The following is a 25,016-nucleotide window of genomic DNA, read 5'->3' as shown; positions in this document are numbered from 1 at the left end:
TAATATCTGATCCTAGCACATTGGATGATGAACCTTAAGTGTTCACTGAGTCCTTTTACAGTCTTGTAAAACTGGTGGATTCTTTCCCTATAAAAATAGACTCATATGTCCTAGGAAATGACTAATGTTTCCAGGCATTTCCTATTCTCCAAGTACAGGAAGCAGCTGTGGCAGAGCTAAGGCTCAGGCTTCTGTGGAGTCAGATAACCCCAGGGTTTATATCTTAGGCCTCCTGAGGCCTCTTTCCCCAGTAGTGTTCAAGCAGAGTTGGCTGTTGTGACAGGAAACGTAGACTGCAACTGTATTGAAGTTCCATCTCACCCCAGTCAGAATGGCTGCCATGTAGGAAACAAATGACAACAAATATTGGCAGGAATCTGGGAGAAAAGGACCCTTATTCACTGCTGATGGCAATGTGAGCTGGCACAGCCACCTTGGAAGTCAGTGTGAAAGATCCTAAAAAATCGAAGAGAACTTTCATATGATCCAGCTGTACCACGTGGAGACACATGACTGAAGGGGACAGTGCACCACAGAGACACATTTCCACATGCATTTGTAGCAGCAGTCTTCACAAAAGCCAAGAGCTGGAACAGGTCTAAATGCCCATCAACTTGTGAATGGGTAAAGACAATTTGGTATGTATACAAAATGGATTTTCATCCCGCAGAAGAAAAACTGAACTCCTGGCATCTGCTGAAGTCATTATGTTAAGGGAAATAAGCCAGAATCAGGAAGCAGATCAGGAGAGTTGAGGAAGAGATCAAATAGAGATGGTGATGGAATTTGTGTAACAGGAAAGCAGAGAAAGTCTAGAAGAAATGGAACCAACTTGAAGGGAAGGAGCCATGGTGGAGGACAGGAGGGAAAAGGAATAATTGAAAACAAATTATACTGAGGAGAGAGAGAGAGAGAGAGACAGAGAGAAAGAGAGAGAGAGAGAGAGAGAGAGAGAGAGAGAGAGAGAGAGAGAGAGAGAGAGAGAGAGAGAGAACACTCTGGATATAGGAGAAGAAGACTCAAAAATGTTAGTTTAGGGGGGGATGCACCTCGGATCACAACACTGCCTCAGTTCCATTTGCTGACTCAATTCTCCTCCACACACATATTCACAGCTTCCCCCGCGGTAAGCCATGCTGACGTGGAGAGGTCTTCAGGGCTGCCGTACAGTGAGAGACTGCTGAGGGTCCATGTGATGGGTAGCCAGAAGGAAGGTTATCCTGAGGCTGGGGTAGTGAGCAGAGTACAGGGTAAGGCAGCAGGCTTGCTTCCAGGTCACCAGCATTTTCTTAGAGTATTCCCAGTGCAGAAGCAGCACGACCTGGCTCTCCCTAGATGGTGAGCTACTAACTGAGGTGGTCTGAGGTAGGAGGGGACCAACTAGGTGATAACCCAAGAGAGAGGATACAGGCTCAGTCAAGGTGGCAGCAGGAGAGGCTGTAATAACAGGGCTGGATTCTCCCTTGGGTTAACATGAGTGAACGGCAGGAGTCAAGAGTGACTGAGACTTTTGTCACTGTTGTTCTGTATAAAGTAAAAGGAGGCTGATGTTTACTGACATGAGAAGACACTGTTGATAAACAGTGTTGATAAACTCTTTGTTTCTGTCTCTCATCTGTCTCTGATGCCTCTCATTGGACACTGAGTTCAAATGTGCGAGGCTAGCCCTCTTTATGTGTTCAAACTCAACACTCAAGTCGTCTATCTATATACCTGATGGTTTTTGTTGGAAAAGTAATACTTTTACTTGTTAACTCATGGGCACAAGTTAAAATTAGTTCCATTTACAAACTTGGTCATTGCCCGCCCCTAACAATCTCCAACTACAGTTATGCTAATATGCTTACCTTTTTAATACTTCACATGCCTGGGAAGGCAAATTTATAATACTAAGATGTATTTAAATTATCTAAATTTGGGCAGTGGTGGTGCACACCTGTAATCCCAGCACTCTGGGAGGCAGAGGCAGGCAGATTTCTGAGTTCGAGGCCAGCCTGGTCTACAGAGTGAGTTCCAGGACAGCCAGGGCTATACAGAGAAACCCTGTCTCGGGGAAAAAAAATCCAAAAAAACAAAAACAAAGAAAAATTAAATTATCTAAATTTATACCTAACATCTGAATAATTATAGTAAGTTAATTTCCTCTCATCATGTTACAACTATTTGTAAATTTGAAATAATCAAATTAGAACAATCAAAACAGAAATGCCAATTTCTTCATCTTGGTGTGCCATTTTTCTTTCCCACCTTGAATTGTTGAATGGGGAGCTGATTCTGTTCCCTGATTAACTTTCAAGAATGTGAGGACAACCTCAGAAATAGTGCTCTGTCTATCAAAACAGGCTATGAAAGTTGAAGGTGCTGTTTTGGATCCAGAAAAAAGCTAGTCTTTGGTGAGGTCCCACTTGGGCCATGTGAAAGCCTTGGCTTTTCTTCTCCTCCCACAAACCAAAGCTTACTCAGAAAAAGAGCAGACAATTGAAGTGGGGTTCACATGACTCACACAGATCTTTGTCTTCTCCTTTGAAGACAGACCATTGACGAGACAATGAAGGGCAAGCCAATGTCAAGCTCAGCAATCTGCTGAATGGGTTAGGGGTCAGAGGGCTTCTTAGGTGTGAAGCAAACACAGCCTGAGACCTTGGGGTTTTCTGGACAACTGAATAAAGAAATGGTCCCCACCTTCCTGCCATTGCCCATTCCAGTGCTTCCCCCATGGTCTATATGAAGATAACATTAGGAAAAAAAATAATGACAAGTGTAGGAACTGTGTCCTCATCTAGAGAGAGGTGGAGATGACACATTATTAATTGTCACTTTTCTTGTTTCTATGACAAAATACCTGGACAAACAATAATCCAGTTAAGGTAGGAAGGGTTTATTTTTGGCTCACGGTTTCAGGGAGCAGAGTCCACCATGGTGGGGAAGGCATGGCAATGGGAGCAGGAAGCTGCTTGCTGGTCATAGTCTATCTGGAGTCAGTAGGCAGAGCTTCAACAGGAAACAGGGTTGGTTGTAAAGCCTTAGTCTCCCTCTCCCAGGGTTGTCCTTATTCCAGTAAGGTTCCATGTCCTAAAGTTTAACAAACTTCCCAAACAGCACCATCTTCTGGGAACTAAGGGTTCAAATCAAGTCTGTGGGTAACAATTCACATTCAAATGGCAAGAGATGAACATTCTGCAAAGCTCCAAATGCACTCACTTGTTTGACTATGGAAGAATAGAGTTGTCCTAGGGATCTTGGGTAGAGAGATTTCCTCAAACAGCCCAGCCTCTGAGAAAGGAACATCCCTTCCACCCTTCTCTCTCTACTACAGCAGTATGGGCAGGATTGGCTAACCTCCAAAGTTCTTCTATAAATTGATTTCTCTGAGACCAACACAATCTCCATCCTACTCGTCTGGAAGAGATTCCCACCTTCCTAGCATTTATGATGTGGATATACATTCACAAAGGACCCCAGGCCTATGAGGGCTGGCAGCAGGCCTATAGTCAAGGGTCAGGCATGCATTGGTTCATTTCTCATAGACAAGTAGAGATGCTGAGGGCTCAGCTCTGGTTGATGGAGGTTAGGGGTCTCACTCAGTGGTAGAGCACCTGCTTAGCGTGTGTAAAGTTCCTCTGATCCAGCACTGTAAGAAACACATTTGACTACTGGAGTTTGACTTGGATGTGCAGCTAACATTCTGCTGAACAGAAAGGCAGTATGAGGAAGCTGCTAGCAACACTGCACACTGGGGCCAAGAGTTCAGGGTCAAGGGTAGGGCTAAAATGAACTTACCTACTGAATGGTCCCAGAAGGCAGGTGACAGGGACATGGACCATAGGAGAAAAGGCTTGTTTCTGTCGATCTTCATGGTCATCTGTGGAGACAGACAAGGAACATAGTGACAGTAGTCAGTGAAGCACGTGTGTGGGGTCTCTGAGAGGCATCTCACCTGATTAGGGGATGACAGAGGATGACAAGGGGAAAGGCAATGAGTGGCAGAGTCAGGACAGAAAGATCTGAAGGAATGGTGATATGAGTGTCCTGGTGAGATCAAAGAGGCCTGGAGCGAGTGGCTCTGGGACCTGGATGGGCTCACCCTTGAGACATGGGTGTTTATCTTGGAACATGCAGCACTCTGTATGCAGCTGTCTTCTTTCTTTTATACACATTACATCCAAAGCATTGCCCTCTAACATCTCCCTCCCCAGTGACTCTTCCCCTTCTCTGAGAGAGTGGAGCCCCCACCCTGAGTATTCCCCGACCCTGGCACATCAAGTCTCTACAGGGCTAGGTGCATCCTTTCCTGCTGGGGCCAGACAAGGCAGACCAGCTAGAAGAACTTATTCCACAGATAGGCAGCAGTTTTAGGGATAGCCCCTGCTCCAGTTGTTTGAAATTTACATGAAGATTGATCTGCACATCTGTTACATATGTGTAAGGGGCCTAAGGTCCAGCTGTGTTTGCATTTGGTTGGTGGTTCAGTCTCTGAGAGCTCCAAGGGTCCAGGTTAGTTGCCTCTGTTGGTCTTCCTGTGGAGTTCCTATCTCCTTTGGGACTATAATCCTTCTCCCATCTCTTGCATAAAAGTCCCCAAGCTCCATCCAGTGTTTGGCTGTGGGTCTCTGCATCTGTCTGAGTCAGCTGCTGGATGGAGCCTCTCAGAGGACAGCAATAAATTTTGTAGGCAAATGGATAGAAAGAACTTGACAGTATCATGCTGAGTGAGGTAATCCAGACCCAAAAGAACATGTATGGTATGTACTCACTTATGAATGTTTATTAGCCATAAAATAGAGCATACCCACACTACAACCCATGGATCCAAAGAAGCTAAACAAGAAGGAAGGTCCAAGGAAGGATGCTTGAATCTCACTTAAAAGGGGGGGGGAATAAAATAGTCTCAGAAGGCAAATGAATAGAGGGAACTGGATAGGAGAGGGGATGGGGATGGGGCTCAGGATCAGTGATAGGGAGAGACAGAGTAGATGGCCAGATGGCCCTGAGAATGAATGGGATCTGCAGCTGATCAGGGTAAAGGGGGGCAGAGCAGCTGTCCTTTTTACCAGTCTTGAAAGACAGTGTCCAGGCTGGGTAAGTGGATCAGTCAGACACATGCCCAAGGACTCAAGTTTGATGCCCAGCACCCATGTGGAACATCCTTGCAACACTGGGAAGGTAGAGAGGCTAATCTCTGAAGTCCACTAGCCAGCCAGTCTAGATTACTTGATGAGTTCCAGGCTAGGGAAAAGTTCTGTCTCAAAAAAGCCCAAAATAGTTAGCACCCAAGATTGTCTCTCTTGTCTCCAAGTACATGTACATACATATGCATCTCTTTTTGCACCCTCATAAACACACACACACACACACACACACACACATACCCAACTGAGATGATGATTCAGTTTTCCCATCCATCCACACCTTCCCCACAACACAGCCTTTTTCTCCTTCAAAATTCACACAGAGGCTACATTTGTTAGAACTGACAAATCAATGTAGGCATACCATATCACTCAAGGTCCACAGTACACACCAGGGCTCACTCTCAGTGTTGCATACTGTTTGGGTTTTAGGGATAACATATGGTCTCCACTACAGGGTTACACAGAGTCATTCATTGCCCCTCGTCTGTGCTCTGTCTGTCCATCCCTCCCCAACACCTCCACTTGGCAAACATGCATCCTTTTCAGTAATTGACTTTCCGCCATTTGGGAATTTATGAATTTTTTCATTGAAACTTGTTCCTGGTGGCTGCTCTCTGCTCTCTATTTTTTCCCCATCAAGAGATGTTATGCATTTGAAGGGGGCCAACCAGAACCAATGGTACCACTCCTCTGATGCCCGAGACAAGGAAATTTGAGTCCATCGGTTTGTTAACCACTGGAGGTGAATCCTAGTGGAACCTTTTGTAATTTCTGATACTGAAAATGAATGGTGGTTTGTAGTAATAGTGAACACATGCTGCAAGATGTTTATTATTCCCTGGGGCCAGATAAGTAAATGTTCTTCCAACTTAAGCTGCAGGAGATAGTTAATTTCACAAAGAGATGCTTTCTCCATTTATATGAGCTGCCTGTGTAAAAGAGGAAACTCGGCACTCAGGAGTGAAACCATTTGTCTGTGCCCAAGGTCAGGCCATGGGTACCAGATGCCACCATATATATGGATACTGGTACAGTGCCAAGCCGGAGACCGTAGAAAGAAGCTAGAACTGTGGTTTCATGCTTGTGGGAACAGCATGTCATCTTTGTTTCAAAGGGAGAAAAGCCCCATCGAGGTCTTTCCTTTCTAGAGTATAGCAAGGGAGATGGAAGGGAAAGGGAGAAGGGTATTGAAGAGCAACTGCTTTTTTAAAAAATTAACTTATTGATTCTTTGTGAATTTCACATCATGCACCCCATTCCCACTCATTTCCCTGTCTCTTCATACCTGTCCTCTGCCCTGGCACACTCCCCCTTAAGAAAATATATATTGTTGTGAAAGCTACGGTGTGTCACAGTGTATTTCACAGTAGACCCTTCTGTCCACACTTCATTACTTGCAAGTCAGTGGTCTGGTTCCAGGCCTCTGGCTTCTGCTACACTATCAACACTGGATCCCCACTGTGACTCGTCCTGGATAGCTTGTTGTTGTCCGATATCATGGAGATCCTGGAGATCCAGGGAGCTGTAGGACAGGACCCTTCATTCACTCCAGCAGTTCGTGGATCGGGTAGATGTTAGAGAGGACCAACTCAAAGCCCTGGATCCGGGCCTGGGTAATGGCTGAGCTGGTCAGCCTGCCAGCTCTCTACACTCCCCCAAACACACCACTAGGATGAGATCTCCAGCACTGCTGGGGCTGTCTCACTCAATGCTACATCCATCAAGAGGCAAAGCCTCCCTCTCTGCTGCTCTTTGGGCAGACTCACCAGCACCCTCGCCAAAAAGGCCAACTCTTGTGCTGCCCAGGCAAGGTACAGAGAGGCCGGTCTCCCACGTACTGTAGCTGGTGACGCACAGGGCCAGCTCTTCCACTCTCATGACCTCTGGGCTAGCTCTCCTGCCTGCCATAGCTGGCAAGGAGCAAGGGAAGAGCATCTCTCCCCTGCCTACATCACCAGGTGGCAGACAAGTGACAGGGGACAGACAGCTTTTAAAAGAAAGATTTTGCTTTTACTTTTTAAAATTTATGGGTATGTGGAGTGAGGGCAATGGGTATGACATGGGTGTGAGTGTGAGTATACACATGCGTGTGAGTATACACATGTGTGAGTATGCACATGTATGTGGAGTATGGGCATGCACATGTGTGTGGAGTGTGGGCATGCACATGTCTATGAGTGTAGGGTGCAGGTATGTACATATGTGTGAGCATGGACATACATATGTTCATAAGGGTGGGCATGCACATGTGTGTGGAGTGTGGGCATGCATGCACATGTGTGTGACATGTGGGCATGCACATGTCTATGAGTGTAGGGTATAGGTATGTACATATGTGTGAATATAGACATACATATATCCATAAGGGTGGGCATGCACATGTGTGTGTGTGTGTGTGTGTGTGTGTGAGAGAGAGAGAGAGAGAGAGAAGAGAGAGAGAGAGAGAGAGAGAGAGAGAGAGAGAGAGAGAGAGAGAGTGGGCATGCACATATGTGTATGAGTGCCAACTGAAGTCAGAAAAGACCATCAAATTTCCTGGAGATGGCGTTATAGGCAGGTATGATCTGTCTGATGTGGATGATAGGAACTGAACGTGGGTCCTCTGTTCTTACAGAGGACCATTGCACCAAATGGCCCACTTTCTCCAATGGGCCTCCATCTCCTAAAGGTTCCACAACTGCCCATCCTACAGTCTGGGAACCAATGAGCCTATGCGGGATATATCAGAGCAAACCACAGCACGCAGAATCTGAATTTATTAAGCAGTGTCTCCATAGAGGTAATCAAATTAAAATGGGGTTTTTAGGGTAAGCCCTAATGCTGTGCAACCACTGTCCTTATAAAGGTGGTGAGCATGTGGGGGCCTTAGGCAGAGAATGGGCATAACACAAGAGATACACTGTGTGGAGCTAAAGGCAGAGTTAGAGTCGATATAGCCACAAGGCAAATCAGGCCAAATATTGCATTAGCCATGGGTGATAGCAAAGAGGCCATAGGGTGGATTCTCCCCTATGGCCCTCACGGTGACTGCCTTTGCTGGATCTTGATCTTACATTTGCAGACTCGGGGAATCAAACCTGTTGTTTAAGCTGCTCAGTATATGATATGTTGTCATAACAACCCTAGGAAACTGTTATACTTGGGAAAAACTCTCTCTCTCTCTCTCTCTCTCTCTCTCTCTCTCTCTCTCTCTGTGTGTGTGTGTGTGTGTGTGTGTGCATGCGTGCACACACATGAGTACAGGTGTTCACGGAGGCCAGAAGATGGTGTCAGGTCTCCTGCAGATAGAGTTGCAGGTCATTGTGAGCCACCCAATGTGGTTTTGGGGAACCAAACTTTATTCCTTTGCAAGAGCAGCAAATACTCTTACCTGCCAAGTCCTCTCCAGTCCCGACTAGTATAGTTTTATTAGGAGTCTATTTCAAAAAGGCAAGAATTTTGTTTCCTTCCTGTGTGTTTCCAGTACTTACAATAATGCCTGGTAAAGAATAGTTTGTGTATGTTTCATCCAGTTTCTGAATGAAGGGGCCCTTGGAGGGGACCTCTGTCATTTGACCAAGGGCACATAGAGGGACAGCAAAGCCACTATTTACTAAGCACCCCTATGTAAATGTGATGGTGTTTGCATCTCTGCCCACAATGAAACCTAAGAGATAGATCTCATTTTTCTTTTATTATTGTGGAAATCAAGGCTTATAGAGATCAAAGAGTTATTCAAGGCTGCACATCAAGCTATCCTGTAGTCATAGTCTGAGGACTGCAGCCAAGGCTAGTTTGCCTCCAGAATCCCCAAGCTCATTAATATCCAGGGCAGCAATGGGAACCAGACAGGTGGCTGGTAACAGACCACCTAGGGACAGGTCCCTGCCAGCAGTGTAGCACTTGGTCTTTGAACCCAGGAGGGGACACTGCTGGAATCCATTCATCAGGCTGAGGTACAGATATTTCCTCTGAATGGCAACAGCAATGTTTAACACAGCTCATGGGTGAGGGTCTTTTTCAGGAGCAGGAACAGCTCAAAGCAGCTGCACCGTGAGAAAGCCCGCCTCAACACTGTGACAGCTCACAAAAGCCACACTGCTGAAAGTTTCTGGACAACTTGCAGGGAGTCAACCATCTGGGAGTCTCCTCTCCGCAGCTTGTCTGTCATAATCTTCCTCTGTAGTTGTTTGCAGCTTCTATTACCTCAGGGTGTGTGGTGATTTGAACATGCTTGGCCCATGGGAAGTGGCACTATTAGGAGGCATGACTTTGTTATAGGGGTGGGAATTTAGGTCCTATACTTAAGCTCTGCCCAGGACTGAAGGAAGAGACCCTCCTGGTTGCCTGTGGGAGATAGTCTCCCTTCCTGGCTGCTTTTGGATCAAGATGTAGAACTCTCATCTCCTCCAACACCAGCCTGCTTAATGTCATGCTTCCCACCATGATGAAAATGGACTGAACCTCTGAAACAGCAAGCCAGCCCCAATTAAGTGCTGTCCTTTATAAGAGTTGCCTTGGTCACAGTGTCTCTTCACAGCAACAGAAACCCTAAGACAGGGAGGAGCTCTTGAGAATTTTGTAACTTTCAGCTTTCTCAGACAGGTGAAGTTTTGTCTACTTCACAAACTCTCATGAACTTCTCACTCCTTCATAAAGAGGGGCCCTGCCCACTGTGGATGGTGCTGTCCCTGGAAGAATTAGAAAGCAAACTGAGCAAGTCAGGAGGAGCAAGTCAATAAGCAGCACTCCTCCATGGCCTCCGCTTCAGCTCCTGCCTCCAGGTTCCCGCCTTGACTTCCCTCAACGGACTGTGTGACTTGGGATATGTCAGCCAAATAAATCTTTTTCTTTCCAACTTTCCCTTGGCTGTGGCCTTTCCCCCACACCAATAGAAAGCAACCAAATACAATATTAATCAAGAAATTCACCACGGACATGTCTACCACCCTATCTGTTGGAGGCATTTTCTTAACTGAGGATCCTCCATCCTAGATGACTGTAGCTCATGTCAAGTTGACAGAAATTTGGTCGGCACAGGAAATTTCTGAGTCAGGGTACAGTAATCTCCCTTTGTTTGCTGGGAACTGTTAAACCAGCAGGTGAAGAGGAGAGGGAACCCCTGGTGAAGCCCAGATTCTGTTCTAACACTAAAGTGATTACAATATCAGAACTTTTAGGGTGGGAGCCTGGGCCCTGGCAGCCCTAACAACTAGGCACACCTGTCCCTGCCGCGGTTACCCAGGCTACCTTAGTGTACATATTAGTGAAACACGGAAAAAATAAGGTTTATTTATTGGAAAGAGAAATAAGGAGGTCCAGGGAGCTCCTCCCAAGTCCATTTTCAGGTCATAAAGGGAAATGGGGTTAAAATAGAGGACAAATTTGTACAAGAAAGCAGTTATGGTCTAGGTGAGGTCCTGCTCATCATCATGGTCTCAGCTGGTTTCAGCTAGTCTCAGTTGGTTTCAGCTGGTCTCAGCTGGAAGCTGTTTGACAAGCTGTCAATCTCTTGGAGACAAGATTTCAGGCTTATCATTGTCCTAGAATGGAAATCCTGGGGAAATTCCAATTTCTTATAGTTCATTGCCTCAGTAGTTTGATAGCCAAACACTGGGTACAAGTGTCTCTGTGGAACGTTTCTTCCGGATGCTTACGGCTGTGGTTGTTTTGTTTTGATGGCCTCAGGACCACATACACCAGCTGCATGGCAGATTCCATCCTTTCCTGTCCCAGGTTCTAAGGGTGGTGGGATAAGAAGAGATGGTTTTGATGCAGCCAGTCAGAAAAACCACATGAGAAACAAACCTGAAACTGCAGCCCCTCTTGAACATCACTGGGTTGAAAGTTGCACAATGATTTCTAGTGAATAGAACCACCGAGAATCAAACTTCTGAGGCAGTGAAATCCAAGAAATAGGAATTTCCCTAGGACTTCCATTCTAGGACAATGAAAAGGCTGGAAGCTTGGTACCAGCCAGAGGAGTCAATTTGGATTTTGTGTTTGTGATGTCAAAGGTTTGATGTTGGGCTTGTCAGATGATGTGCTTCAGGAAGTTGTGTGGCCCAGATGTTTACTGGCTGTCCACTATTTGTGAGGCTCTCTGCTCCCAAGCAGAAGGGGGCAGTGAACCAGAGAAGGGCAGAAAGGGCCAGCTGCCACATCAGTCTGCATCTACCTCTCCCTCTGTGGTCCATGCACTGACATCAAAGGCATGCTAATGCAGGGAAACGTGCAGTTTTCAAAGTCTGCCGCCCTGGGTGGGTGCTTTCTTTTATGTCATAAAATAACAGGGCAAAGGGAAACTTGTGGCTTTGTATTTCCCTCCTGTGGTGCGAAGTCCCAGAGATGTGAAGTGTCACGCAGAGTCCTCTCACAGAGGATATGAGATGAAAGAAAGGCTGGATAGTATAGGTGCTGGCCCCTTGTGGGACAACAGTGGGTGCTGAGGGTGACTAAGGATTCCTTCCCCTTCAAGGCTGACCACAAGTTAAATGTTCTCTCAGGAGCAGCCCTGCGGTGCTTCTGGAAGCCTGGAGGCTTCTGTTTCTTGAGGAAGTGCTAGGTCTGCATAGACTCTCCTGGGCAAAGCTCTTGCCAGCCACAGGGGTGGGGGATGGGATGGGGTGGGGGTTGGGGGGGCTGATATTTGTGGGAGCAACACCCAAGCTCTCTGTAGTTAACAACCTTGACTCTGTGCTGCTCTCTGAACTTCCCAAAGAAACAGAGCCAGCTTTGTGTCTGAAACTTTGTGCAGTGTGAGTGTAGCAGCTTTGGGTCAGAGATTTTATGCTGTGCTGTTCTCTGTCTCTGTCTCTGTCTCTTATCTCTGTCTCTGTCTCTGTCTCTCTCTCTCCCCCCCCCCCCTCTCTCTCTCTGTGTGTGTGTGTGTTTGTGTGTATGATTTCAGTGGTATGTTGGGGCAAGCCTGGGTCCTGGAACTTAAGAGTCCTAAACGTAAATGTAAGACATTTTATAGAAACAAACAAACAAACAAAAAACAACCCCCCCCCCTTTTTTTTAATCCCATAGCTTCATTCAGAGTTTTGGGTTAACCATATTGGCAACATCATCTCCCACTTTCTTTTTCTGTAGCCCCACCTCACTTGCAAACACAGGGGGTCTTTGTTCCAGATCTGACTTATATCATCGTCCCTTCTCAGGGCCCCAGAGGGGACACCTCACGTCAGCTGTTCCTCTTTTGGATGGAATTGACCTCACATGTCTTTATACTTGGAATCATCACCTGTGTTTGTTTGCCACTTTTGTGACTTTCGTGCCCCGTGACAGCATTCCAGGTGTGGCTTATGGGAGAAAGAGCTCACTTGATTCCCAGTTTCAGCTAGGAGGAGAGAGGAGGAATCTCACGTCACAACAACCAGGAGGCAGAGAATGTTTGTGCTAGCTTTCTTATTCCTGCTTTATCTCACCAGGCCCCAGTCTATGGTGATGGTGCTCCACATATCCAGGTAGGTCTTATCCTTTTAATCCTCAGTGGAAGTGCTCTCTCTCTCTCTCTCTCTCTCTCTCTCTCTCTCTCTCTCTCTCTCTCTCATACACACACACACACACACACACACACACACACATGTGCATCATTCATCTCCTATATACTTGTCAGCCTGATTAAATTGATAATCTAGATTAACCATCTCCAGTACCTATAGTTGACATTATACTGGTTTTTGTCATGTGTTGTCCAAGCTCACCAACAGGTTGGTTCTGTCACTGTCCACCACAGTGTAGCACTCCTCCACTGTCCCATCTGACTTAGTGACTTTTGTCACAGAGATCCTCTTGAAATAGGATTTGGGTTGAAGAAGTGGACCAAGACCTTCCTGGGAAACCTGGGAGTCAAAACCATTGTCCTCTCAGGTTCTAGACTAGGGAGTCATAGGCCATATATCATCCAACCTATGAAAAAAGTCCCTGGGACCCCCAATCTGAAGCTGGTTTGGGGGAGTCAGGCCTTGCATGGCTCTCCAAGACCCCCTCAAAGATCCTGGTAGGTGACTATCTGGGTACCTAAGCACTGAGTCCCCATGTGTCTGCCCCTCCCATAGTCTCTCACTGGATGTCACTGACTCAGAACCTGGAAGTCCGGGAGAGTGGAAAGGCAAGGTCCAGGCTCCCATCTTTCTGAATATGCCACTGAAATCTTGTACTAGATAGTCACAGCCAAAGTTGTTGTAGAATTGCATTCCTCCTCCTGGGCTGAGGCTGAAAGAGAATTACTCCAGAGTAGTAAAACAGCTCGAGTCAAAACACTATAATTCTTCAAATCTATAGTTCTCTTGACACCATGTACCTCTGTATTCCTAATCCGTTTTCTTTCTCCTCCTTCTCTTCATCATCATCATCATCATCTTGTGTCATCCCTCCAAAAAAGGGATCTTTGTGGCTCCAAGGTCCAGGAAAGCTGAAAAAACCCCAGAAAAGGGCAAAGAAGGCCATTCCCATGGGGGACACCAGAAACTTTGAATCTCTGCAGCCTTTGGCCACCCAGGATGGCCAGCTTGCACTACCTTGTCAGATATCACCAGAGCTCATACACATGCACCATTTTTTTCTTTCCTTTCCTTGCTATATGCTTCAAAAACTCACTCATTCCAATCATAAAGCATCACTGGTATAGATCGTTCTTAGGACCCTATAGAACAATGCCAACGGTGATCATCAGTCATTATTGTACAGAGACCAAGATGGTATAGCACTGACTTCCTAGCCATTTGTATGTCTGCCAAAAGTCCTCTGTAAAGCACCAATACAGATGTCATTACCAATAAATAACAATATGGATACCAATGTAAATGCCTGCTACACCTGGCTTCAGGCTTCAGGTCACAGCCCAAATGTCGGTGGTAAAAATACTATATAAAGCTGCTTTCTACCTGTGTGCACAGGTGTATTGAAACATAAATGAATGGATGTTCAGACTGGGGTCCTGGGTCACCCCCAAAGATAACAAATTGGATATATGTAATGTAATTTTCTTTTTATTGAAAACTCTTTGTTGCTAGGTAGTTTGAGTAGAAATGCTGATAATAACAAGAATCCTAACTTTTCCACATACTCCTCAGAGTGGTCTCAGATCAGATAAGCCAGTGTTTGTGGGGGGTTTTTTAATAGTGGGGTGTCTAAAATCTCCAGGGTGCCCTCCTTTGATGAGTTCTGTGTAAAACCGTAGTTGGGGTTGTGGGGGAGGAGTTCTTCAGAACACAAGCAGAGTTCTACATTCTGGCACCTATGGGCTTCAGAGCCGTCCCCCTTGTGCCTACAGTATGTGGGTAACCTTAGGAGCCCGATCGGCCATTTCCATCTGCCTGGTGTGGTGGGTAATCCTGTTCTTGTTTCTTAGGCAGCGGGCAGCTCTGGTGTTGAGATCTGGTATAAGCCTCTTGTCAGACACAGCTGAGCAGGCCTCTCAGCCCCAGGCCTATGTCCATGACCTGACACTAGCAGGAACAGCCTCCCAATCTGACCTCGGTCCACTTATTAAAAAGAAAGAAGAATGTGCAACACACTACACAATACACCTCTGTGGCTGCTGGAAGAAGTGTGGAGAAATGTACAAAGAAAACCCTGTATCCCTGTCTCTACCATACAGAGAAAGATGAAGGAATTGTCTCAAACTCAAATGTATCCCTGACTGCATTCCTTTGGTCATGGAGTGATGCTGGGAGTTGGTCCAGTCAGGAGGCTCTGGAGGGGTGGAGTTTCATAGCTCTGACAACATTCACCTTGTGCTGCCCATAGCTGTGCCTTACTGGCCTTCAGACTGATCAGATTGATCAGACTGATCTCTTCTGGGTGACATTGTGCTGATGTCTGAAGAGTGTTGTGTCTATTCGATAGGGACATACTGTCTTTGCTGCTGGCCAAAGGGTGTGGATGAGAACCCACAAGGCAGAGTCAGCGTCTCTGTCCCTCTTGACTCTCAGTCTCTAACTGGAAGCCGAAGAGGCCTCTAATACCCATAGTTCCTAAGTGTTACTGCAGATGCAGCTACTTTGCTTGATGTTCCTTTTCTGTAAGGTGGAGCTACTGACACCATTGTCTTTCTCACTAACTGGTGTCTAAGGGGAAAATGGATGCCTCAGAAATCAACAGATCTTGTTCTTTTTTTTTAATGTTTCAAAAATTTTAATTTTCTAAATGGCAAAGAGATCATTAATAGATTCAGGGGCATGTGATAGGCTGGAAAATATTTACCAACTGTGCTGAAAGTGAGCAGTGGACTGTCTCTACCATACAGAGAAAGATGAAGGAATTGTCTCAAACTCAAATAAGCAACAGACAACTGGGTGTACCCTAATCAAGATAAAGTTGAATCCAATGAACATGCAAAAAGTCACTAAGTGTAAGTCAAGAAGGTCGCTTTTATTAGGGAACAAATAAGTAGGATGAAATAAGAAACAAGCCTTCCTCCATCCAGGACGAGAGGAAATAAAGGGGACTATGAACTATGACTGTCAGGATGCAGCCCTCTCAGTCAGTATTTGAAACATTTTATGTACAGCATTCCACTAAATCCCATCATGGCGCTATTGGCCATCTGCATGTGTAGAACAGAAATCTATGTGTACACATAGAGAATACTTACATACGTTCTCTGAAGTTCATTGTTCTGTTCTGGGCTTCTTCCTGTAAAACTTGCTGAGCAACAGGGCACAGAGACAGACATATGCCTCTAAGACCAGCATTGTCTAGGCAGGCAAAAGGACAAGGAGAGCTCAAGCCCAGACTCATGCACACAGTGAGTTTGAGGATAACCTGGGCTATGCGTTCTATGTCTTAGAGCAAAACAAACAAAACTGCTGATCAGAACTAAGCAGACCACTTGCTTGGTGGGCAGTCTATAGATGTGTTTATAAAGTAACAGATTATGAGGGCTTTCGGAATAATGTAGAGAAGTAGGCCTTGTTTTTTAAAGAAAGAGAGACAGAAGAAAACAAAGAGAGGGGGAAGGGGCACATGTATGTGCAAGGTGGGCATGTGTGCTTCTACGTGCAGAAAAAGATGGTGGACCCACATCTAACTAGAGACACGGGTAAGCTGAGCAGAGGGTAACAAACTTACAAGGAAAGCCATAGCTCTGTATTCCTGCTCATCCTATGCCTTCTTTTTGAAAAGCATTTCTTTTAGTGAAAAAGGAAGTAAAAACATTTTATGATAAAATTGAAGATGTACGTGGAAAAGATTTCTGATAAGATAGAAGAGATACATAGAAAAACACATTAAAATTGACAATTTTCATGGAAAATTAAAGAGTAAAGTGGTAGACATAAAAACATTGCTAAATTAATTGAAAAATGAAATAGAAACTTTTTATAATAGAATTGAAGATTTACGTGGAAAATATTTCTGATAAAATTGTAGAAAAGTATAGAAAAACATGTTAAAATTGAAGATTGTCATGGAAAATTTTATATAGATACAAGAAAGGCATAAAAGTATTCCTAAGTTGATTGAAAGTGGAATTATAAACATTTTCTGATGAAGTTGAAGATTTACATGGAAAATATTTCTGATAAAATTGAAGAAAAATATAGAAAGACATGTTAAAATTGAAGATTATCATGGAAATTATACAGATAAAATGGTAGGCATAAAAATAATCTAAGTTGATTAAAAGTGAAATTATAAGCATTTTCAGATAAAATTGAAGATTTACATGGAAAATATTTCTGATAAAATTAAAGAAGTATATAGACAAACACGTTAAAATTGACTATTTCATGGAAAATTATACAGATAAAATGGTAGATGTAAAAAACTTTTCTAAATTAATTGAAGATGGAATTAAAATCATTTTGTGATAAAATCAGAGATTTACATGGAAAACATTTCTGATAAAACAGAAGTATATAGAAAAACATGTTAAAATTGAAAATTATCATGAAAAGTAATGCAGATAAAATAGTAGACATAAAAAAGTTACTAAATTAATTAAAAGAGGAATTACAAACATTTTCTGATAAAATTGAAGATTTTCATGAAAAATATTTCTGTTAGTCTATGTCTTTTTACTGGGGAATTGAGTCTGTTGACGTTAAGAGAGATTAAGGAATAGTGATTGTTGCTTCCTGTTATTTTTAATGTTATTTTTATGTTTGTGTGGGTATCTTCTTTTGGGTTTGTTGGAAGATTATTTTCTTGCTTTTTTTAGGGTGTAGTTCCCTCCTTTTGTTGGCATTTTCCGTCTATTATCCTTTGTAAGGCTGGGTTTGTGGACAGATACTGTGTAAATTTGGTTTTATCATGGACTATCTTATTTTCTCCATCTACAGTGATTGAGAGTTTTTCTGGGTATAGTAGTCTGGGTTGGCATTTGTGTTCTCTTAGGGTCTGTATGAGATCTGCCCAGGATTTTCTAGCTTTCATTGTCTCTGGTGATAAGTCTGGTGTAATTCTGATAGGTCTGCCTTTATAAGTTACTTGCCCTTTTTCCCTTACTGCTTTTAGGATTCTTTCTTTGCTTAGTGCATGTGCCGGGAGGAGTTACTGGTCTGGTCCAATCTGTTTGGAGTTCTGAAGGCTTCTTGTATGCTCATGGGCATCTCTTTCTTTAGATTAGGGAAGTTTTCGTCTATAATTTTGTTGAAGATATTTACTGGCCCTTTAAGTGGTAAATCTTTGCTCTCTTCTATACCTATAATTCTTAGGTTTGGTCTTCTCATTGCATCCTGGATTTCCTGGATGTTTTGGGTTACAAGCTTTATGCATTTTGCATTTTCTTTGACTATTGAGTCAATGTTTTCTATGCTATCTTCAGCACCTGAGATTCTTTCTTCTATCTCTTGTATTCTGTTGTTGATGCTTGCATCTATGACTATTGAATTCTTTCCAAGGTTTTCTATCTCCAGAGATGTCTCACTTTGTGATTTCTTTTTTGTTTCTACTTCCACTTTTAGATCCTGGATAGTTTTGTTCAGTTCCTTCACTTGATTGTGTTTTCCTGTAATTCTTAAAGGGATTTTTGTTTCCTCTTTCAGGGCTTCTGCCTGTTGACCCATGATCTCCTGTATTTCTTTAAGGGATTTTTGTGTTTCCTCTTTAAGGACTTTTACCTGTTGACCCATGTTCTCCTGTACGTCTTTAAGAAAGTTATTTAAGTCCTTCTTGGAGCCCTCTATCAGCATCATGAGATATGATTTTAAATTCAACTCTTACTTTTCTGGTGTGTTGGTATCCGGGACTTGCTGTGGTGGGAGAACTGGGTTCTGATATTGCTAAGTAGCCTTGGTTTCTGTTGGTAGGGTTCTTGTGCTTGGCTTTCGCCATCTGGTTATCTCTGGTGCTAGTTGGTATTGCTGTCTCTGGCTGGAGGTTGTCCCTCCTGTGGGCCTGTAAGCCTGGGAGACCAACTCTCTTCTGGCAGGTCTGTGCACAGAAGGCTCTGGAGCCGCCTGGCTCCTGGGTGCAAATGGTAGCCTGAAGACCTCTGTCCCAGCTGCTCCACAGATCATATGCCCTGTGTGCTCCTAGCTGTTCCTCTCCAGAGTGGAGGTAGAGATCTCACCTCTGCACTCAGAAGTGAAAGCACTGCTGGGAGATCATTCTCTCCTGGTGGGCTGTGCACAGAAGGCTGTGGAGTTGCCAGGCTCCCTGGTACAAATGGTGGTGGAGAAGACTTCTGTCCCAGTTGCTCCACTGATTGTATGCCCCATGTGCTACCAGCTGTTCCCCTCCTGAGAGAAGGTCAACAGCTCTTATTTTTATTCCACTAACTGTTTTTAGTCTAAACAAGGTTTTCTAGTCAAAGGGTCTATTTCCATCACACTGACCATTCCCGACATAAATATGCAAAAATATGTAATATATAAAAATATAAATAAATAATATATTATATAACACTATGTAAATATATAAACAATAAGATATAAACATATAGTATGCAAATATATAATAATTAAAACTATATCATGTATTAATATATAATAATGAAAACTATTCAAGTATTTGTGTCTATGAGTATTTAGCTGCATGAATATATATCAGCATCCATATAGGCCGTAAGAGAATGTTAGATTCCCCTGGAACTGAAGCTCAAAATGGTTGCGAGTTGCCATGTGGGTGTGGGAACCTGAACCCAGCCTGTCCTCTGGAAGAACAGTCAGTATTCTTAACTGCTGAGCCATCTCTCCAGCCCCCTCCCTTCCTATTTTCTTCAGTGGAAGCATGCAGATGATTTCCTCCTCTTAAATTGTTTCTCTCAGCAATGGAAAATTAAGAACACAGAAGGGAGGCTACAGTCTTGTTCTCCACAACCATGGGATGGCACTGCCTGCTGCGAGTATTGGTAGCAGTGGGAGACTCTTTAAGAGCATATTTCATTTACATCTCTCCATCCTGAGGCTTTCTGAGTAAGGTGGAGCCCCTTGGAGTCAGCCTCCCTGTGCGCCTTATGAAATCACATAGGATTTCAAAGGTTTCTTCCACTTTGTGGGCATAAAAGGAGGATGTTCTTTTCACTTAACAACAACAACAACAACAACAAAAGGCTAAATACCAATTATATAGATTTCTCCTAGGCTCACAAATTGGAGTTCTATTCTGAACATCTCTACTGGGGCACACCTCGTCCAGAAGCCTGGATGAATGCCCCATCCTGTAGAAACCTGCCCTGTTCTGCTAGTTTCTCCCACACTCCTACTGACTCCACACTTCCATGGTCTTGCATGATTGGCTGGAGACAACCTGCCTTGCACATTTATAATGAAACCTGGGAGAGGTATCAGGGTTTTCTGTCTGTGGAGGGATTTCCCCAGAAGATGTTTCAGAAAAGATGAATAGGTGAGCTGTTTCTTGTGCCCCCTTTCTCTCTGCCATCGGATTCCTAAGCTGGACAACCATATTCTCCCAGAGACCTGGAGATAGCGGATAAAAGGGAGAGATAAAGATAGAGAAAGGAAGAGAGACACAGAGACAGACACACAACACACAGAGACAGAGGGACAGATAGATAGAGACAGAGACAGAGAGACAGACAGAGAGAAAGGCAAAGACAGAGAGATAGAGAAACACACAGAGACACAGAGACAAGAGACAGAGAGACAGATACACAGAGACACACAGAGAGACAAGAGACAGAAAGACAGATACACAGAGACACACACAGAACAGAGAGACAGGGAGAGACGGAGACAGACACAGAGAGATAGACACACAGAGAGACACACACAGAGACAAGAGACAAAAAACATACAGAGAGACACACACAGAACAGAGAGACAGAGAGAAACACACAGAGACAGAGACAAAGAGATACAGAGACACACAGAGAGACAGAGAGATAGAGATCAAAGATACTCAGAGACACACACATACAAACAGAAACAGAGAGAGAGAGATAGGGAAAGACAGAGAGATACAAAGACACACAGAGAGACATACACACAGAGACACATAGAGCAAGATCATTAGAGGAAATCACAGCTGAGTTTGACTAGTGCCATTTGGGGAGGAGCAGTGAGCAGGGATGATGGATGTTCTTTTAATAAGCTGACATTAAGGTTCCAGAAAAAAGTCCGTTGCCTTATTTCTCATATTTTTAAGTTTATATTTTTGGCTCACTCTGCATGCTAATCTCCTGACTTTATATGAACACAAAGCTTCACTTGGCTTCTGCTCACGCTGGGAGCTTTGCTGGCTGTAAGTTTGGAATATCTTCAATTATGAAAAACATTTATTGAGGTTACACTCAGATGATTCTTGGAAAGCTGCGAGGTTAGGAGCCAGGAGGAGGGACCAAAGCTGAGCCTCACAGAGGGACCAGGGAATCCAGTGCTCTGGGAAACTCCAGAGCGCTGGAATTCTGGGCTTTTGCGGGCATCCAGCATCCTATTCAGACCCATTATCCGTTATGCATGCATGGGCTCATCCAGTAAACTGTCCGGAATGCCCCTTGTGGGCCGTTTGAAGCAGGGAAGCTCTGCTTTTCCAGATACGGGGAATTAAGGAAAATGGTGTGGGTGACTGCACTATTTATACTGAAAGTCAGGAGAAATACACATAAGCTGACTTGTGTGTGTGTGTGTGTGTGTGTGTGTGTGTGCGCGCACCTTAGTGTGTCATGAGTGGGATATGAATGTTCTTGAATGTGGAGGGGCTCTAGGCTGACTAAAGGGGGAAAGGTCTAACCCAGCAAGTCACTGACATTTACCTCCCTGCCTCCAGACTGGAGATGCAGCGTGTCTGGCTGCTTCATGCTCCTGTCTCCATAGCCAGAGTCACGTCTGCTGTCATGCCTTCTCCCCGTGACAGATGATACCTTCCAACAGAACAACACTTTCCTGTCTCAAGCTTTTTTAAAAATCAGTTATTCTGCCACAGCAACAAAGAGAGAGAATATAATGGGAGTTCTGGAGAGTGAAAACCATGTAGCCCAGCGTTTCTTGCATTCCAGTTTGTGCATGAACAACCTGGTCCGGGGACATTGGTTTTGTTGTTTATTTGTTGTTTGTGTGTAGGTACATGCATAGAAATCAACTTTCTGGAGTAAGTTCTCTCCTACCATGTTCAGACTCAGGTAGTCAGGCTTGGCAGCAAGGGCCTGGCCCACTGAGCCAACTTGACAGCCCAGACAGTGGTTCTAACCAGTTCATGATAGCCAGTGGGTGACAACAAAGCGATGTTCTAGAACTCCAAGAAGCAAGGGAACAGAGACAGGGTGATTTCAGACTCTCAGAAAACAGACCTTAGACACGTATGACCAAGTATGAATATCAACATTCAAAAATGAAACCTACACGTGGGCAACCTTGATTGAAGTGAGGGATGGGGGTTTGCTGAGGAGGCTTCTTTTCTCCCTTCCAACTCACACAGCCTCAGGGAAACACCAGGCCGCCTTCACCTTCGATCCAGAGTTGTTTAACACTGAGCGTAGCTGTGCTCATTGCTTCTAATGTGATCAGGATGACTGAGAAGTGGGATTCTGTATTTGTTTAAATGAAAAGCTGAAGGAGTATCAGACCTTTTTTTTTTTTTTTTTTTTTTTTTTTTTTAACTGATAAATGCAACTTTAGGGGCTGGAGAGATGGCCCAATAGGTAAAGATAGTTGGGTATAAAACCTCTCCAGGAAAGCAGAATTCATATCTCTCCATATATTTTTTTCTTTCCACTGCTGAACCCTTGGTGTAAGAATCATGTTTAAGTACAGAGAAGGCACTCGATAAACATTTGTTCTGTGAATGAAGATTCCGAAGTGGCTATTTAATTTCATGGATTCTTCTGTCATAGCCATGCTTCTCACAAACTCCTCTGTGCAGATATATTATCTATTCTCTTAGAATAAATTTAAACATCATTGCTTAAAAGGGCATGGGCCATTTTATTGCTGTTAAACATTGCCAAGTTAGTCTCAGAAAAGACTGAACTAATTTGCAGTGTTCTCAGCAATGCCATTCAGCGCAGAACGTGGATCTCCTGGTGCCAGCTTCGAAAGGCATGCAGAGAGAACAGCTATGGTTTGGGCAAAGTATTTATCCTGCAGAGACTCAAACTATTTGAACTGTAAAACAGAGATAACTGTGTGAGGCTGGAAATGAACTGAGTAAATGCCAAAATATTTGCATGATAAATGAGGTTTATATATATGAATTTACTTAAAAGGATTAAAATGGAAGAGGTAGAGATAGCTCAGTAGGAAAGTGTTTGCCAAGCAAGTGTAAAGACCTGAGTTTGAACTTCAGAACCCACAGGAAAAAGCCAGGCACAATGACGTGCACTTCTAATCCTAGAATAGAGGGGGAAGAGATGGGATGGCTCATTGGCCAAGAAATCTAGGTGAACCAGCAAGTTCTCCATTTAGTGAGAGACAGGGTCTCAAAACTCAGGTGAGCGCAACCGAGGAAGACGCTCAGCTCGCTGTTACTCTGTTCCACACAGATGCATGCACATGTGCACACTCAACAGATGCATGCACATGTGCACACTCAACAGATGCATGCACATGTGCACACTCAACAAATGCATGCACATGTGCACACTCAAGCAAATGCACACACTGAACAAAAATAAAAATAATGGAAATCATAGCTCTTCCTTACAGCAGTCGGGATGTGAGTGGTGGTCTCTGCAGATGCATTATTTGCTACTTTGGAGGGGTAGGCACAGAAGAAACCTGAGTTATATAATAGCTTCCTGCCACTGATGCTTAAACTGCTAAGATCTGAGGTGGTTGGGAGAGAGAACTAGCCTCTCTCTTATTTTTTTGCACTTGATTCTTGTGCTATGAAGATGTGCTTTTAAACGGTTACGGGAGCTAATATCTCATGTGTGTCTAAGAACTTAATCTCAGGAATATTTTATTACAAAATGAGTTATGTTTCCTAGCAAACAAAAAAGGGTTCTGAATACAAATTCTCTTGGGTGATGATTTGACAGGTTCGGGAGTGGAGTGGGGGACAGGGTGGCTCTAACTTGCCTGAGAGAGCAGGAGGGAAGCTCCACATGTGAATGATTTTTGGGGTGCTTACTGGAGTGTGCCATGTTCCACAGACCCTATGTGACCATAAACAGAAGCCTCTGAAACAGTGAGCCCAAACAGTTCTTCTGCTTTAAAAGAAGAGGGAAAAAGAGGCTGAGCATTGTGGCTGGATCCACCTCTGCCTTGCTCAGACCTTTGGCAGAATTGTTAGCAAGAAGTTGATGGACAGGTTTGAGATGTATACTTCCTTATTCAGTATCTCTACAGAAGGTCGATGAGCTTCTATCTGTCTATCATCTGTCTATTGATCTACTACATACTATCTTATTTATCAATCATTTATCTACTAGATACATCTCTATCTATCTATCTATCTATCTATCTTCCTATCTAATAGATAGGTACATATTTACCATTTATCTATTGATCTATCATATATCTACTGTCTTATTTATCTATCATCTATCTGGATAACTAGCTACTGTCTATGTATGCATGTATGTATATATGTACCAATCTACTATCTTATTTGCTATCTATCCTCCATCTATCTATCTATCTATCTATCTATCTATCTATCTATATCTATATCTATATCTATATCTATATCTATATATCTATATCTATCTATCTATCTATCTATCTATCTATCTATCTATCTATATATATATATATATATGTATATCTGATATCAACCATCTTCATCCACAGCTATTTGATGGGGAAGGAAATTGAGAGGAGCCTGGCCTTATACTTATTCTGAAGACTCATCTTTGGGAGAAGGTCAAGAATGGTTATGTCTGCTTTAGGCGATCTCTGTGTCATGAGAAAAGGCAAAGCTGTGATCTTGAAAAGGCAAAGCATTTACCTAGACTGTAGCTGAAGGGCGAGGCTGGCTGATGTCTGACAGGTTCTCATTTGCTGCATCTGTGCAGGTACAGAGGGCAGAAGGTTGCTTGCTTTTCCCGGTACCCATCTCAGGCAGAAACACTTTGGGAAGCTTCAGAGGGGATTTCTGGGCTGGGTGAGGAAGTCCAGTCCAGATAATTGTGTTGTCTCCCTTCATTTACTGATCCCATGACTTTAAATCTGTTCCGAGGTGACATACCTCTTACTGGGAAGAGGGGGGGGTGCTATTTAATAGTCATATGGAATGCCAGAAAACCTTACAAGGATGACTTGCTCTTGTCTAAAGCAAGACTCAGCAGGCAGATCATCTTCAGCTTATGCGCAGAGCCAGATACCAGATTCTTCACCTGTGTGTCTCCACATTCCACCAGCAGACCAGACGAGTCTGCCTGCCAGACATGCAGGTCATCTGCAGCCGGGCTCGGGGAGCTGGGACGGTTAATATTGCTTGTCAATTATATGAACAAACCTTTGGGCATGTCTGGAAGAGATTATCCAGACAGATTTAATTGCTGTAGGAAGATGACCCACTCCTTCAACTGTGGGCAGCACCACCCCATGGCCT

The 25,016-nt window shown here is 43.9% G+C and overlaps 1 pseudogene; it reads right to left on the bottom strand.

The window, feature by feature from the left end:
• Window positions 1-12,799: 12,799 nt before the first annotated feature.
• LOC127689710 (HCLS1-associated protein X-1-like) lies at window positions 12,800-13,565 on the bottom strand (annotated as a pseudogene).
• Window positions 13,566-25,016: the final 11,451 nt, after the last annotated feature.

Source organism: Apodemus sylvaticus, chromosome 7 (genome assembly GCF_947179515.1).
Source record: "Apodemus sylvaticus chromosome 7, mApoSyl1.1, whole genome shotgun sequence".
NCBI lineage: Eukaryota > Metazoa > Chordata > Mammalia > Rodentia > Muridae > Apodemus > Apodemus sylvaticus.
Note: the sequence above shows the minus strand (reverse complement) of the source record. Positions and strands in the feature narration are given on the sequence as shown.